This window comes from Protopterus annectens, chromosome 9.part0 (genome assembly GCF_019279795.1).
Source record: "Protopterus annectens isolate FY-2018-M chromosome 9.part0, PAN1.0, whole genome shotgun sequence".
NCBI classification, from domain to species: Eukaryota; Metazoa; Chordata; order Ceratodontiformes; family Protopteridae; genus Protopterus; species Protopterus annectens.
The window spans coordinates 1,180,308,069-1,180,322,838 of record NC_056743.1 but is presented as its reverse complement, the minus strand read 5'-3'; positions in this window follow the sequence as shown (position 1 = coordinate 1,180,322,838).

The window sequence follows — 14,770 nt, the reverse complement described above, 5'->3', positions numbered from 1 at the left end:
CGGTAGAGGCCTGTGACTCGAAGGTAGTGGGTATCAGGGGCTGCAAAAGCGCCTCACTGAGTACCGGCAAACCGGCGACTGGCTTAGGAGAAGCTTCGTCGTCTGTTTTGGATCTCGATTGCCTTTCTCTGTCCTTTTCTTTACATTTTATATGTACTCCGGTAGTCGGATTACTATCAGACGACATTTCTGGGTAGTTAAATCCGTTTCCAAAATACTCTGATGCAAAAATATACAGACGCTTAATAGTGCGTTGGTTAAATCTAGCACAAAACCGACAGCCAGGGCCATTGTGATCAGGGTCTAGGCAAGGAATGCAGTATAAATGGAAATCCTTATGAGGTATTTGCTTTCCACAAGTAATACAATTATTAACTTTTTCTGACATCGGTAAAAATCAAGAAAAAAAGTTTTCCCAATGGGGTACTTAGCTTTAGTGAAGACTTCGGTTCTGAAACTCAAACTCGAACATTTCAGTAGTTGGCCGACCGGCACTTGCAAAATGCTTTTGCTTCTGGCATGGCGTGGCAAGAAAGACTAAAGAAAATGGCGTCTACCTGCTGCATGTTTTATACCCCTGACGACCTGACGTCATGGAAGAGAAGACAGGAACCGACGCAGGGCCCAAGACGTTGGAATTCAAGCCGACTGAGGGCAACCTGCCAGCAGATTAATCAAATGTAATGACTGGAACAGTGAAACATGAAGAACATCAGCATTTCAGTCCTTAACTATTAGCCTCTGGCTTGTGATACTACTGAGATACAGTAAACAGACAGCTAAGGTGAACAGTGTTTATGAAAGGAATATTAATAGTAGTGAAAGTCTGGAATATGCACTCTTTACTTAAGATTTTCTGTTAAGAATTAACCTGAGCAGACACTTAGGGAAAGGTATACAAGGCATTTTTGTTCTAATGTGACATGGGAAAAAGACACTATGAAAATGTCAAAACTGCATTCAAATGCCATTATTCACCTCAGTCAAAAAAAAAAAAAAAAAAAATATATATATACACACAAACAGATCTTTCTAGTGAGGTACACCTTAAGAAAAAGCATTAAACCACAGGGAAAACTGATATTCCTTGAGTATCGATGTTGCTGGCTGAGCTTCCTCAAAACCAAGAAAAAAGAACCACGAACTGTAGCCAATCTCATCTGGGACTTCCAAAGCAACTAATAACTTGTTTAGAAATTGATATCTTATTGAAAAAAATACATTACACAGATGAGCACTTTTGCCCTTACCAGAGCTTACATCATTCTGAAGAATGGGCCCACTCTTCTTTCCCTGCCAGATCTATCAGGCACCCAAACTGCTAATCAAACTCTGGTTGCTTGGGTAATAACTGGTACTTTATCCCTCTCTGACTGATATGATTCTATAATAAGGGATACAGAACTACTCAAAGACAGCATTCAAACAATTTGAGCAGGTAGCTGTATACACTAGCTAAGAATCACATTCCAGGAAGGAAGAATTATTTACACGACATAACTGTCTTGACACTCCTGATAGACATGATGGTAGGGAGAGGGAACAACTGATTTTTTTTTCTTATTTAGAGGCATGTATAATTGCCAAAAAGCTTTGTAAAGGGGAAGTAAGACCACATCATCACTGCCTTCTGATCTGACCTTGCCACAAATAAAACAAGCTCCAGGTTCAAAATTATTGTTCCAAACCACAGTTTCAGTAGAAAAACAATTCCAAAGAGACACTCAGAAGTTGAAAGAAACTTTTGACTTTTTAACCCTTTCATTTTAATAAGTAGAAAACTTCTTCAAATAAAACAGTGAAAAATTTATGCCAGTTAAAAAGGCAGCTTACATAATATCCTAAGTCATATGAGAACCAATCCCTCTTTCACTCACAGAAATTTAAATCTATACAAAGTACAGTTTTGTACCTACCATAAATGTAGATGTTCGAGTGCTCATACAGCTGCAGTCATTACAGATGGGTTATCCTGCCGTCAGGCGGGTCCTCGGTCGGCCGAATTCCAAAGTCTAGGTCCGGCGTCGGTTGTCATCGCTTCTTCCCTGACGTCAGTGTGGCAGGGGTATAAGAGAGGCAGCAGATGCCATTTTCTTCAGTTTTTCTTGCCCCAGATGTCAGGTGCCCCCAGAAGGAAGGCAAAACATAATGTTATGCAAACATGCAATGTAGATAAATCAAAAACAGTAGTTGCAAGCAAATACACCATAAAAGAATACCCCAAATAGGTTGTATGATAAAGGAGTTTGTCATAAGGCCTGTCCTAAGAGGGGATGGAGGGAGGGTAACCTGGACTGCAGCTGTATGAGCACTCGAACATCTACATTTATGGTAGGTACAAAACTGTACTATGTTCATCGTGCATACAGCTGCAGTCATTACAGATGGGTAGAATCCCAAAGCTAAGTAAGGGTGGTAGGTACTAAGTGGAACTAGGAGGGGCTAGGATGCCCTGCAGGACTGCTGTGGCAAAGCCCGCTCTAGATTTTGAGTATAGTGGAAGGTGGTAGTGCTTGGAGAAAGTGTGCACTGAACTCCAAGTAGCTGCTTCCAAAATGTCCTTGGTAGGGACCCCCCTGAGGAAAGCTGCAGAGGTAGCTGTAGCCCTGGTGGAATGGGGTCTGATGTATACAGGCACAGATTTTCCATGAAATGAATAACAAAAGCATATGCAGTGGGCTATCCATTTTGAAATTGTCTGTTTGGAAATAGCCTTTCCTTGAGCACCTGTAGCACAGGACACAAAGAGCTGCTCTGATTTCCTGAATGACTTTGTTCTGTCCAAGTAATAACGAAGTCGTCTGTGAATGTCCAAGGGAATGTAGTAGTCTCTCTCCTTTGTTCTATGGATCTGGATAAAAGGTAGGTAAATGAATAGTCTGATTCAAAGCTACACTGCATACTACCTTTGGCATGAAGCTAGAGTTGGTTCGTAAGGAAACTCTGTCCTGATGGAAAATGATGAATGGTTGCACAGCCATGAGGGCCTGTAACTCCGAAACCCTGCGTGCTGAGGTAATAGCCAGAAGGAAGGCTGTTTTCCACGACAAGTATTGTAGCTCTGTTGAAGAAGCCGGCTCAAAGGGAGGCAGGGTCAGCTTTTCTAATACGAAGTTGAGGTCCCAAGCTGGGACTGGTGGTTTCCATGGGGGCTTTATATTTTTTGCCCCTATGAGGAACTGCCTTAATAGAGGATGTGAGAATAAAGGAGGATCTGTATTGTATTGTGCAGAAATGGCTGAAGCGTGGATCTTGATGGAGGAGAAGGAAAGGCCACTGTTTAACATCTCAGCTAGGTACTGTAAAATTTGAGGTATATTTATTACCCAAGGATTCTGGCCCTTTTCTTGATTCCAGGAACAAAATAGTTTCCATTTGGCGGAGTAGGTTTTTCTAGTAGAGGGTCTTCTGGCCTCCAAGATGACATCCTGCACCTCCTTGGAGAGGAGAGTCTGTTGGGAAATTAAGGTATTCTCCATGCAGCTAGATTTAAGGTTTTGAGCTGGCTGTGAAGGGTTTTGTAGTTGTGCTGGGACAACAGAAGAGGAACTAAAGGTAGGATCCATGGTGGTGAGTATGACAGGCTCTTTAGGAGAGGATACCAGTGCTGTCGTGACCAGTCTGGAGCAATGAGAATCATTTGTGGCCTCTTTGCTCTGGCTTTTAATAGAACTTTGGTCAGTAGAGGAAGAGGCGGGAAGGCATAGACTGTCAATGTTGTCCATTTGAAGGAGAGTGCGTCCACTTTCCAGGCCTGTGGATGATAGGTCCTTGAACAAAATTTTTTCAACTGGTAATTTCTGTGGGTAGCAAATAGATCTATGTCTGGCTGTCCCCATGCCTGAGTTATCTTTGAGAAGACTTGAGGATGCAACTTCCATTCGTGTGGGTCTGTCATATTTCTGCTTAAGTTGTCTGCCAGTGTGTTTTCCTTCCCTGGCAGGAATTGTGCCTGTAGTTGAATTTGTAATTCCAGAGCTGTGTTCCACAGGGTCATGGCTTGCCTGCACAAGGGGTATGAATGAGTTCCCCCCTGTTTGTTTATGTACCACATGACTGTGGTGTTGTCTGTCTTTATCAATAGCTGGCCTGGATGCAGTAGGTCCTTGAAGGTCATAAGAGCATTTTGCATAGCTAGCATCTCCTTTTGGTTGATGCGTAGGTGCTTTCTTTTTGGGACCATTTTCCCTGAATGCACTGATCTGCCATGTGTGCTCCGCAGGCATAGTCTGAGGCGTCCGTTGTGATGATTTGAGTTGCTTGAGGTAAACAGAAAGGGAGACCTGTATTTCTTTGGCATGCTTGAGCCCACCACAAAAATTCCTTTTGAAGGCATGGAATGAGTGGTATAATTGTTTCCAAGCTGTGGCTGTGTTGAGACCATAAGTTTTTTTAGGTACCACTGTAGTTTCCTCATATGCATCTTTGCACATGGTATCAGTAGGATGCAAGATGCCATGAATCCCAGAGCCTGCAGGACTTTCCTTGCAGTTAGTCTGGTTAAAGTTGCTATTTTGTTGAAGTATTGAGACAGTTGCCCTTGTTTGTCTGGCGTGAGGTAGGCCATCTGGGTGGTTGTATTTAAGCTGGCACCCAGGAAAATTATCTGTTGAGAAGGTATTAGTTTTGATTTCTTTTTGTTCACTGTGTATCCCAGGTAGTTTAACAGTTTTATTACAAACGCCAGATGCTGCAATAGAATGTCCTTGCTGTCCGCTTGGATCAGGCAATCGTCCAGATATGGGTAGATTTGTATTCCTTGTTGTCTGCAGAAGGCAATTACTGATGCCAGGCATTTCGTAAACACTCTGGGTGCAGTAGATAAGCCAAAGGGCAATGCAGAGAATTGGTAATGGGTTGAACCTGCAAGAAATCTGAGGTATCTTCTGCAATCTTGTCTGATAGGGACATGCAGGTATGCCTCCTTGAGGTCCAACGTTACCAGCCAAGACTCCTTGCCCGGCATGGGAAGAAGCTGCTGTAATGTGAGCATCTTGAATTTTGGTACCTCTAGATATGTGTTTAGGATGGATAGGTCTAAGATGGGTCTCCAATCTTTGTCCTTCCTTGGTACCAGAAATAGTCTGGAATAAAAACCTTGGCCTTGTTCTTTTGGAGGTACCTCTTGAATTGCTTTCATATCCATGAGAGCGGAAATTTGTCTTTGTGCTTCTGCCCATTGATTTTGTGGCAGGTTTGGCAAGCCTCTCATTTTTGGAAGGGTGTGAAAGTGGAACCTGTAGCCTCTGTCTATAATGTCCAGAATCCATTTGTCTTTTGTAACAATGTGCCAGTTTTTTGAAAATAATGCCAGTTTTCCACCCAAGGGTGCTGCCATTGTAGTTTTGTTTGGCAGGCATAGGGGGAAGTCATTGTGTCTGTTTTCTAAATGACTGTGGTCTATCTTCTCCACCTCTTGGGGTTGGTGCTTGCCACTGTCTAGCTCTGTAAGATCCTTGAGGTTGTCCTCTACCCATTGGGTGTCTGTATCTGCCCCTTTGAGGTCTGTCCATGGCTGGAAAGGACCAATTTTTTGAAGGCCAGTTTCTGCTGAAGCGTGAAGGTTGCACCTGCAAGAAATCTTTAACTGTTTGCATAGATTTCGCTTTTTCCTCCATCTTCTTTAGTACCTCCTCAGCTTTAACACCGAACAATACATCTTTTTGAAGTGGTGCATCTAATAACTTTGCTTTGACATGATCTGGTAAGGTTTGCTCTTTGAGCCAAGCATGTCTACGTATGACAGACCCTGTGACGGCAGCTCTACATGAGGACTCTAAAGCATCAAAACCACACTACAAGGTATGTTTACCCACTTGTTCTGCTCCATGCAACAAATCCTGCAACTCTTTCAAATCTGGTTGTTCTGTTTGTGTCATTTTGCTTTTCAGCTGAGATAACAAAAACTGTTGGTATTTTAACATATGAAATTGACAGTTTAATGCCCTCATGGTTAAAGTGGCTGATGTATACACCTTTTCCCCCACCTTTCTAATGCTCTGGAATCTCTCTCTGAAGGTAAAGGGTTTTTAGCAGTAGAGGCCTTTATCCCCTTGGGACCCTGTGAAATTGTTTCTGGGTCAGCAGTATGGCTTTTATAAAGGAACTGGTGAGAATCAGGAACCCGGTAATACCTGTCTGGTTTAACAGGGGCTGGAGGAAAAGAATCCGGATTAAGACTGGCTTCTGCGTACACATCATCCAAAATATCTAAAACAGGAGGGATAGCCAGGGGCCTATGCTGGGGGAGCAGTAGAAATTCCCTGAGCCTTTTGTTGGAATCTGAGTAATCTTGGCCTTCCCAGTGGAAGTGCTCCCTCAATGTATGCAGGGTTTCCCCAAAAGAGTAGTCCTCAGGGGGGGAGACTGAGGGAATAGACTCCTCAGCATCAGTGTCTTCAAAAGGGGAATAGGCATAATCCTGGTCCTCAGAATGGTCTGAGGTAATAGAAGCCTGGTCTGAGGAAGGGTAGTCTTCCTCCAATCTGGGTCTTTTGTCAGCGGGGGGTTGAGAACCCCTGATGAGAGTTATCAAATCCTCAGCCATTTTAAGCATCTGCTTTTTAGGCATGGGGCCTTGAGAGGAGGTCTGAGGACCCTGTTTTTTAGTTTTGATGGTAGCTTTAGATTTAGTGAAGGATTTAATAGAGAAGGTGGTAGGCCTGAAGACGCCTTCAGAAATGGCAGGCCTCACTAAATTTTCGGTTTCCCCGCCAAGAGTGGAGTCAGTATCTGCAGTGGGAATGGAGACAGAGGAGCCTGCGACCTCTGGTACTGAAGACACCGGTAAAATAGTTTCATCAGTAGTCAAGGGCTGCGTAGGTGCCTCACTGAGAACCGGTAGTCGGCCTAACCGTGGTCTCAGTACTCGGTGCGGACCTCGGATGTCGGTCCTTGTCTTTGCGTCTTTTTCCTAAAACTGGCCTCGGTGTATCCGACATGATATAATTAAATTTTTTGCCAAAAGAATGAAGGGCGAACGCCGCCTGGCGCTTAATAGTGCGCTTGTTGAACCTAGCACAGAAACGGCAGGCCGAGACATCGTGGTCTGGGCCTAAGCAAGGTATACAGAAAGAGTGAAAATCCTTATGTGGTATTTGCTTCCCACAAGAAATACAATTATTAACTTTGTCTGACATCAGTCTGAGGCAAGAAAAGTTTCCCCAATAGGGTACTTAGCTTTAAAGAAGACTTTGGCTGAAATACTGATCGTAAATCTCAGGAGCTGGCCGACTGGCACTTGCGAACTGCTTCTGCTTCGGGCACCGCATGGCAAGAAAGACTGAAAAAAATGGCGTCGGCTGCCTCTTTTATACCCCTGCCGCACTGACGTCAGGGAAGAAGCGACGACAACCGACGCCGGACCTAGACTTTGGAATTCGGCCGACCGAGGACCCGCCTGACGGCAGGATAACCCATCTGTAATGACTACAGCTGTATGCACGATGAACATCCCTATTAAAAGTCTCCACTTAATCTCTTAAATTACATAATCTCCCATGGTTGTTGTTGCACAAGAAATTCAAAGAAATCCATTTAGGCGACTGAATATAATAATGGACTATTTAAAAGGGAACCATTTTAAATTTTATCTTTTTAGAGCATAAAGTTTTAATAAACAATGGAGGTGTGGCCATTAAGCCCAGGCCAGCTGTTGGCATGCAAATAAAGTTGCCAAAACAGCTTACATTTTTCTAAATACAGCTGCCAAAGACTTCTACATTCACCTTGTGTGACTTTCTCAATGACCACAAATTTAAAGGAATGACCTAGAACATCTCCATCATGTTTTGCTAATGGATTTGTTCTATTATTGATTCTAATGTCATTTATGTGTTCGTACACATGGTCCTTTAACTTATGTTTGGTTTTAAAGATGTAAAATGCTAAACAATTTTGACATAGAGCAGTGTATACTATGTCGCTAGCAAGACAATTAAATGAACCTTTTAATTTAAAAGTGTGATTGCCTATCCTGAATTCTTCACATATAATAAAAAATTTACAGATAGAACAGAAGCCACATTTTTGCCATTTTACAGTTCTTTTTGGGAAAAGAATTGCCAGTACCAAATGCCCCACTACTGTCTTTAAATTACAACTCCATTTGTACACTATGTAGGGTTCATTACCAAACTTGTTCAAAATATTTGTATCCTTCAACAGGCTCCAGTTCTTCTCCAAAATTCTCTATGTCTCCACAGTCCGCACTAAATGGAGTAATACAGGCTCCGCTACAGTTGACGTTCCTATGACACATGGCCATGATCCCCCTACCTCTGATGAGGTGGATATAGTAAAAAGTGGTTCCACTGTGGAATGGTGGTAGGTTATATGTGTTGTACTAGACTCATCTTGAAGAAAAGGTCCAAAAAAATTCATCTCATGTTTATTGATGACTTCATACATTAACTCATCAACCAGACTAGACGGATAATCTCTGGCCAGGAACATAGACTTAATGTGTTCACACTCATCCAGGAAATCTTCAGATTCTGATACCATGCATGCAACTCTCATGAACTGGACCTTGAGCACTGTTCACTTCTGGTGGAAGGGGTGGGAGCTGGAATAGAGTAAATAAGTGTTCAAAAAAGTTTTGTTTATGATAAATTTCGGATACAAATCTTTTTTGTTGGACATCCTTAGTCAAACAGATGTCCAAATAAGCAATAGTGGAAACTTTGGTTTCAAAGGTAAATTGGAGGAAGCTGGTTGTTTGGTTGCGGTACTTGAAAAAATGAGAATTTGTTTAAGTCTCCTTCCCAAGTGAGAAAAATGTCATTCAAAAAGCGTGTATATTTTACAATAATTCATATTTTCTGACTTGAAAGATGTTTTTCTTCCCATTTCAACATGACAATATTTGCTACTAATTCACCACACTCAGCTCCCATAGCAACTCCTGTGGATTGTAGAAAATACTCACGGTTGAAAATGAATTATTCTTCAAGATGATCTCTAATAATGTTTCAAAGGTGTTAATATTGTCTTGTGAGATGCCCTTATCATGCAAGTATTCCATAAACCATTGTAAACAAACATCATGGGGTATAACGTTATAAAGATCCTTCACATCCATTATTACAAAAATGAAGTTGTCTATATTCCAGAGTTAATTTTACTAAGGAAATCCTAGGAGTCTTTACAAATGTGATCTTGTGTGATTAACTACTTCAATTTTTCATACAGATTTTTTGTGCAAGGGTGTGCAATCGACCCTCTGCTGTCAACAATGGGTCACACAAGGGGTTTTTGGATGCACTTGTGAATTTTTGGAACCCCAAAAATCACAGATATAGTGGGGGACTGTGCATTCAAGAAATTATATTCCTGTATATCAGTCTGCTGTTCAATAAATAAATCCTTGAGAGTATCCCTGATTTTTTTGTATGCAGTATTCAGTTCATTATTGAAACCTTGGTATAAAAATCACCTGCCAACAGATTATGCATCCTAATATTATAATCTGCTTTATCTTTAATGACTAATCCTCCTCCTCTATCTAGTTTCATCAATCTCAGAGCAAGATGATTCAGTTCTTTAAGCAAAACCTTTTCTCTTGGAAGCATATTGTTCACATAGTTATTTATGACTTCCTGTTTTACTGAGGATGTCTTGAAAGTCAGTTTCACACAACTTTTTGAAAGGGCATATAGTCAAGTGGACTGGATGGTTAAAAGTACTGGAAATCCTGAGAGGATCAAAAAAGCCACTGGAAATGTCAAATGTATTGAAATGCAATTTTCTTACATGTTGTTTGAAGTCCGTAAGTAAATTTGGCAAATTAGCTCATTCACATAGTATGAAAGTCATAGGCTACATGGTGGTACGGCGGTAGCATTGTTACCTCACAGCAAGAGGTTCTCCCGTTCGATTCTCGGCTTGGGAGTGCCTTCTGTGTGGAGTCTGCATGTCCTCCCCGCGGTTGGGTAGTGTTCGAAAGACATGCGTGCGTATATGGGCGGGCCTTCGTTGAAGGTTGGGCGTCAGGCTGGCACCTCGGCATTTCATAAAAATCTACTGCCAATCATTAGCGGACCGGAGTTCCGCTGTGGCGACCCCTTACCGGTAAAAAGCCAAAAGACAGACAAACATAGTATGAAAGTCATACCTCATTCAAAAAGATCAGTAGAGTCCCCTCTAACATAATGGCAGGTGTAATTGAACACTAAAGTCCCCTTTGGTGTTGAAAATTATTTTAAATTCATTAATTGGTGTGGTAGAAGAAAAAGCAGACTGATCCCCCCAGGTCTGTGAACTGGTAGGAGGGGGATAAGTTGTGTTATCCAAATATGTACGCTTGTCCCTTTCAAGTTTTTTTATATTCCTATTTTTGATAACACTTAGTTGTTCTTCGATACTCATGCATAACTGAATCTACACTGTTCAAATGTTAAGTCATGAGTGATAAGATTGTCCAAAGTATTCATTTCTCCTGTAAGTTCATCTACTAACTTCTTGCTGTGAATAATAAGTAACTGCATGCACTTACATCCATGCTGGTCAAAGAGTTTCAAAGAGGTCATAATGTAGCAGAGAATCTTCCACCAACCCTGTGGGATAGTACCAAATTCTTAGACATTTATGAACCCTATGCTCTTTGACACATTCTGAAAGAAAGGCATTTTCCAGTTGCAGTTTATTCACTTTTAGTAATTTGTAATCAATTTAATTGAGTCTCTGTTTAATGGTTTCGTGAGAAGAGAGAGACTTGAAAAATCTTACTTCTCCTTAAAGCCAGTCTTTTAGGGAAGGGATATATATGTGTGTGTGTGTGTCTGTGTGTGTCCGTATGGAAGAGGGCAGAATAAGATCTCCATGATTCAAAGCCAGAGTATTGCCATCTGGGAGTTGTGAAGCAGGTAAAAAGGGTCCCATAAGTGATGCCTCTGCTCCCACACATTCCCCTCCTGGCTGGAGTGGAGTTTTCAATGAAGGAATACTGTCAAGTCTCTGAGACAGCTGCTGTACCAACAATGTGAGATCTCCAACTGAACATTGGAGGGAATGTAAGTCAGGATCAGGAAATAACTGTGAATCGGTCAATCTTCCTGCAGCCATAAACGCAAAACAGGCTCCAAAACAAAGTAAACAAATGAGGAGAAAATACATACTGCAGACACTCCAAACCACAGTTCCATCAGAAAAACAATTCCAGAGAGACACTCAGAAGTTGAGAGAAACTTTTGCTTTTTAGCACTTTTGTTTTAATAAGTACAAAACTTCGTCAGCTAAAACAGTGAAAAATCCAAGCCAGTTAAGGAAGCTTATATAACATCGTAAGTCACATGAGAACCAAACCCTCTTTTACTCATAGCAATTTAAAGCTATAAACCCCTATTAAAAGTTTTCACCTAATCTCAAACTATACAATGTCCCATGGTTGTTACTGTTGCTCAACAAGAAATTCAAAGAAATCCATTTAGGAGACTGAATATAATAATGGAATACTGAAAGGAAAACAACATTTTAAATTTTGTCTTTTTAGAGCATAAAGTTTTAATGAACAACCAATGGAGGTGTGACCATTAAGTCTTGGCCAGCTGTTGGCATGCAAATAAAGTTACCAAAACAGCTCACGTTTTTCTAAATACAGCTGGCACGGACCTCTACACTCACCTTGTGCGACTTTCTCAATTATCACGAATTTAAAAGAATGATACGGAGCATCACAAGCATGTTTTGCTAATGCATTTGTTCCTTTATTCATTCTAATGTCATTTGTGTTTTCCTACACATGGTCCTTTATCTTACATTCAGTTTTACCGATGTAAAATGCTAAACAATTTTGGCATAGAGCAGCATATACTATGCTGCTAGTCACACAATTAAATGAACAAATGAAGGGAACAAATACATTGGAAGAACATTATTTTTAAGAGAAAAGTGTGAGAAAGTCACACAAGGTGAATGTATAGCTCCATGGCAGCTGTAGTTAGAAAAATGTGAGCTATTTTGGCAACTTTATTTGCATGCCAACAGCTGGCCTGGACTTAATGGTCATACCTCCACTGGTTGTTTATTAAAACTTAATGCTCTAAAAAGATACAATTCAAAATGTTGGTTCCCTTTCAATAGTCCAATATTATATTTAGTCTCCTAAATGGAGTTCTTTGAATTTCTTGTTCTGCAACAATAACTATGGGACATTATGTAATTTAAGAGAGACTTTTAATAGGGGTATAAAGCTTTAAATTTCTATGAGTGAAAGAGGGTTTGGTTCTCGTGAGACTTAGGATGTTATATAAGATTCCTTTTTAACTGGCTTAGATTTTTCACTGTTTTATCTGAATAACTTTTGTACTTATAAAAATGAAAGCACTAAAAATCAAGCATTTCTTTCAACTTCTGAGTGTCTCTCTGGAATTGTTTTTCAGCTGGAATTGTGGTTTGGAGCCTCTGCGGTACATATTTTCTCTTGGTCTGTTTACTCTGTTTTGGAGTCAAAATGGTTGTTGCCTAGGCTTTCACTGAAACAGTATGACAGCTCGTCATAGTCCCCGATACCCAGTATGCACTTCACAGAGAGAGATAAGGGCTGAACACTGAGAAAGGATGGCTTTTCAGGTTGAGGTTATTTAAAAATTTAAAGAAACATAAAAGGCCTAGGCTTTTGAAAGTAAAAAAAGAAAAACAAGTGAAGAGATGTTTTTCCTCCTACAGATCAATATCTACATCAAACGTTACTAAATGCCACCAGAATTACCAGATTTCTGTCTTCATTAATGAAGCAAAAGCAGTTAAGGTTATATTTTTGACAGACTCAGGCTAATGTCAACAACATCATATTCACCCTACAGAAATCTGGAAAAAAAAGGGAAAGCTGTTGATTCTTAATTTTGATGGTAAAAATTCCTTTGCCTAGGTGCACTGGCATTCCCAGGCAGTTGCACTTAAGAATATTTAACTTCCTAAGCATGCTTCAGAAATTATTAATGGTCATATAAAGGTAGGAATGTGAGGAGGTTATGGCAAGCTTTTGCAAATGGTGCATCTCTCATAATGAAGGGAACCAGGCAGGGTTTACCAATATCACTGCTTTTGCTTATGTACCATCTTGAGACTGCCGCATGCTGTTTTAGAGTTGGGCATTTAAGCATTATAGGGATGAATGCTGATCATCTCCTTAAGAGAATATTTTGTGGGGCTACAGAGGATCACTTACCTTGCCAATGAGCATTCTTAGCCTTTCTGAGGAGTGCCCATGCTATGATGTCAGTGAAAACAAAACAGTAGTATTAACAGCAAAGTATGGGTTATCAGCTGTACACAGTAACTTTTATTTTAGAAGGGAGGCAGGGCACTTTAAATGTTAAGGGATTGAAATGTCACTATTCTGTGCTTAAAACTACAGCAGTAGCACACAAACAAGCTAATGGCTAGAGTAAAATAGTCAGATGGAGACATTCCTGTTCATGACCACAATGGCAACCAAGATTTTTTTTCTATCTTTCTTAAAATTACTTCCTGCTGCTGAACTCCACCCATACCTAAATTAGTCTATTGCACTTCTCTGCCTCTTGTCCATATCTCTCAACTGTCCCCAATTCTGGAGTAAGGCTATGGTACTGACTCACATTTTTGCCTTGACTCGTATGTTTTTTCTGCAAAATCACTGTGGACTACAGTCAGTCAAGTAATGCTAAACATTCAAGATTCACACAACTTATCATATTATTCTTCAGAAAATTCACATTAATGCAAAACCTGCCGTTCTCTTAACTTTCTAAGTGAAACAGAGTAGTAATTAAAATTTGGGTCTAATTTACCTTTGCCCATTATTTTCACTTTGCTCCTGATTCTTGAGTAAAAATACTGAGAGCTATGCCCTGGCTCTCTCTTTTTGGACTGCCACTCTGCATCCAAGGTGGAGAGGGGGGGCCAGCAGACTCCCACTGTGACCTTGCAGATGGCCCCTCTCTTCTTCAGGAACAGAACACCCTTGTAGTTTACTGCCTGTGACACGTGCTATTTCCCCTCAATAAGTTAACTGCTTGGTGGAAGTGGGGGGGGGGGGCTGACATCACATGCACGGCAATGGAATCTAGGACATGCAGAAGGGAAAAACCTAGCTGGTCAGAGCAACTGTGCACTCCCTGCTGTCGTAACAGCCTGCCTGCAATAAAGAAGGCATGCTCCAGTCTCTGCCATGGCATGCCCTGATTACATGCAAACCCCTAATTCTGCTCCTTAGCATAGCCAAGCAGAAGTAGACTACTCACTCCCACACACCACTGTGGCTTCTCCACTGCTTGAGCCCCTAATCAAATGTGGGGTCATCCAGAAGTTGATTTTCTTTACTAAGCCATTCCTTCTCACCATTCTATGCATGATATACAAGGATATCACTGCAGTTTACATACATGCTTACACTGCAGACACATTTGTGCTCTCATTTGTACTTAGCTGGCTGAATATACAGCCCTCTACCTGCTTTCACTGAGAGATGTCAAGCCCCAAGAATCCAGATCTTAGTCAAAGAGAAGGAGATTTGGCTATCGCTGCTCAGTTCTCTCTCAATTGCACTGGCTAACCTTCCAACACCAACCTTGCCAACACTGCTGCTGTAAACTTGCCCTCTGCAACAGTGACTTTTCTGAAAATTAGCTTCTTAATTCCAGCTGGGCCTACACCATTATCTAAAACTGTAATGGATGAATAGACAAAAGCAATGATCTCAGGTCAAATAAAATACAGCACTCTGGGCAATCTAGGGTAAACGCAAACCTACATACACAAAACATTAAAAGTGAGTTTATATTAAAAG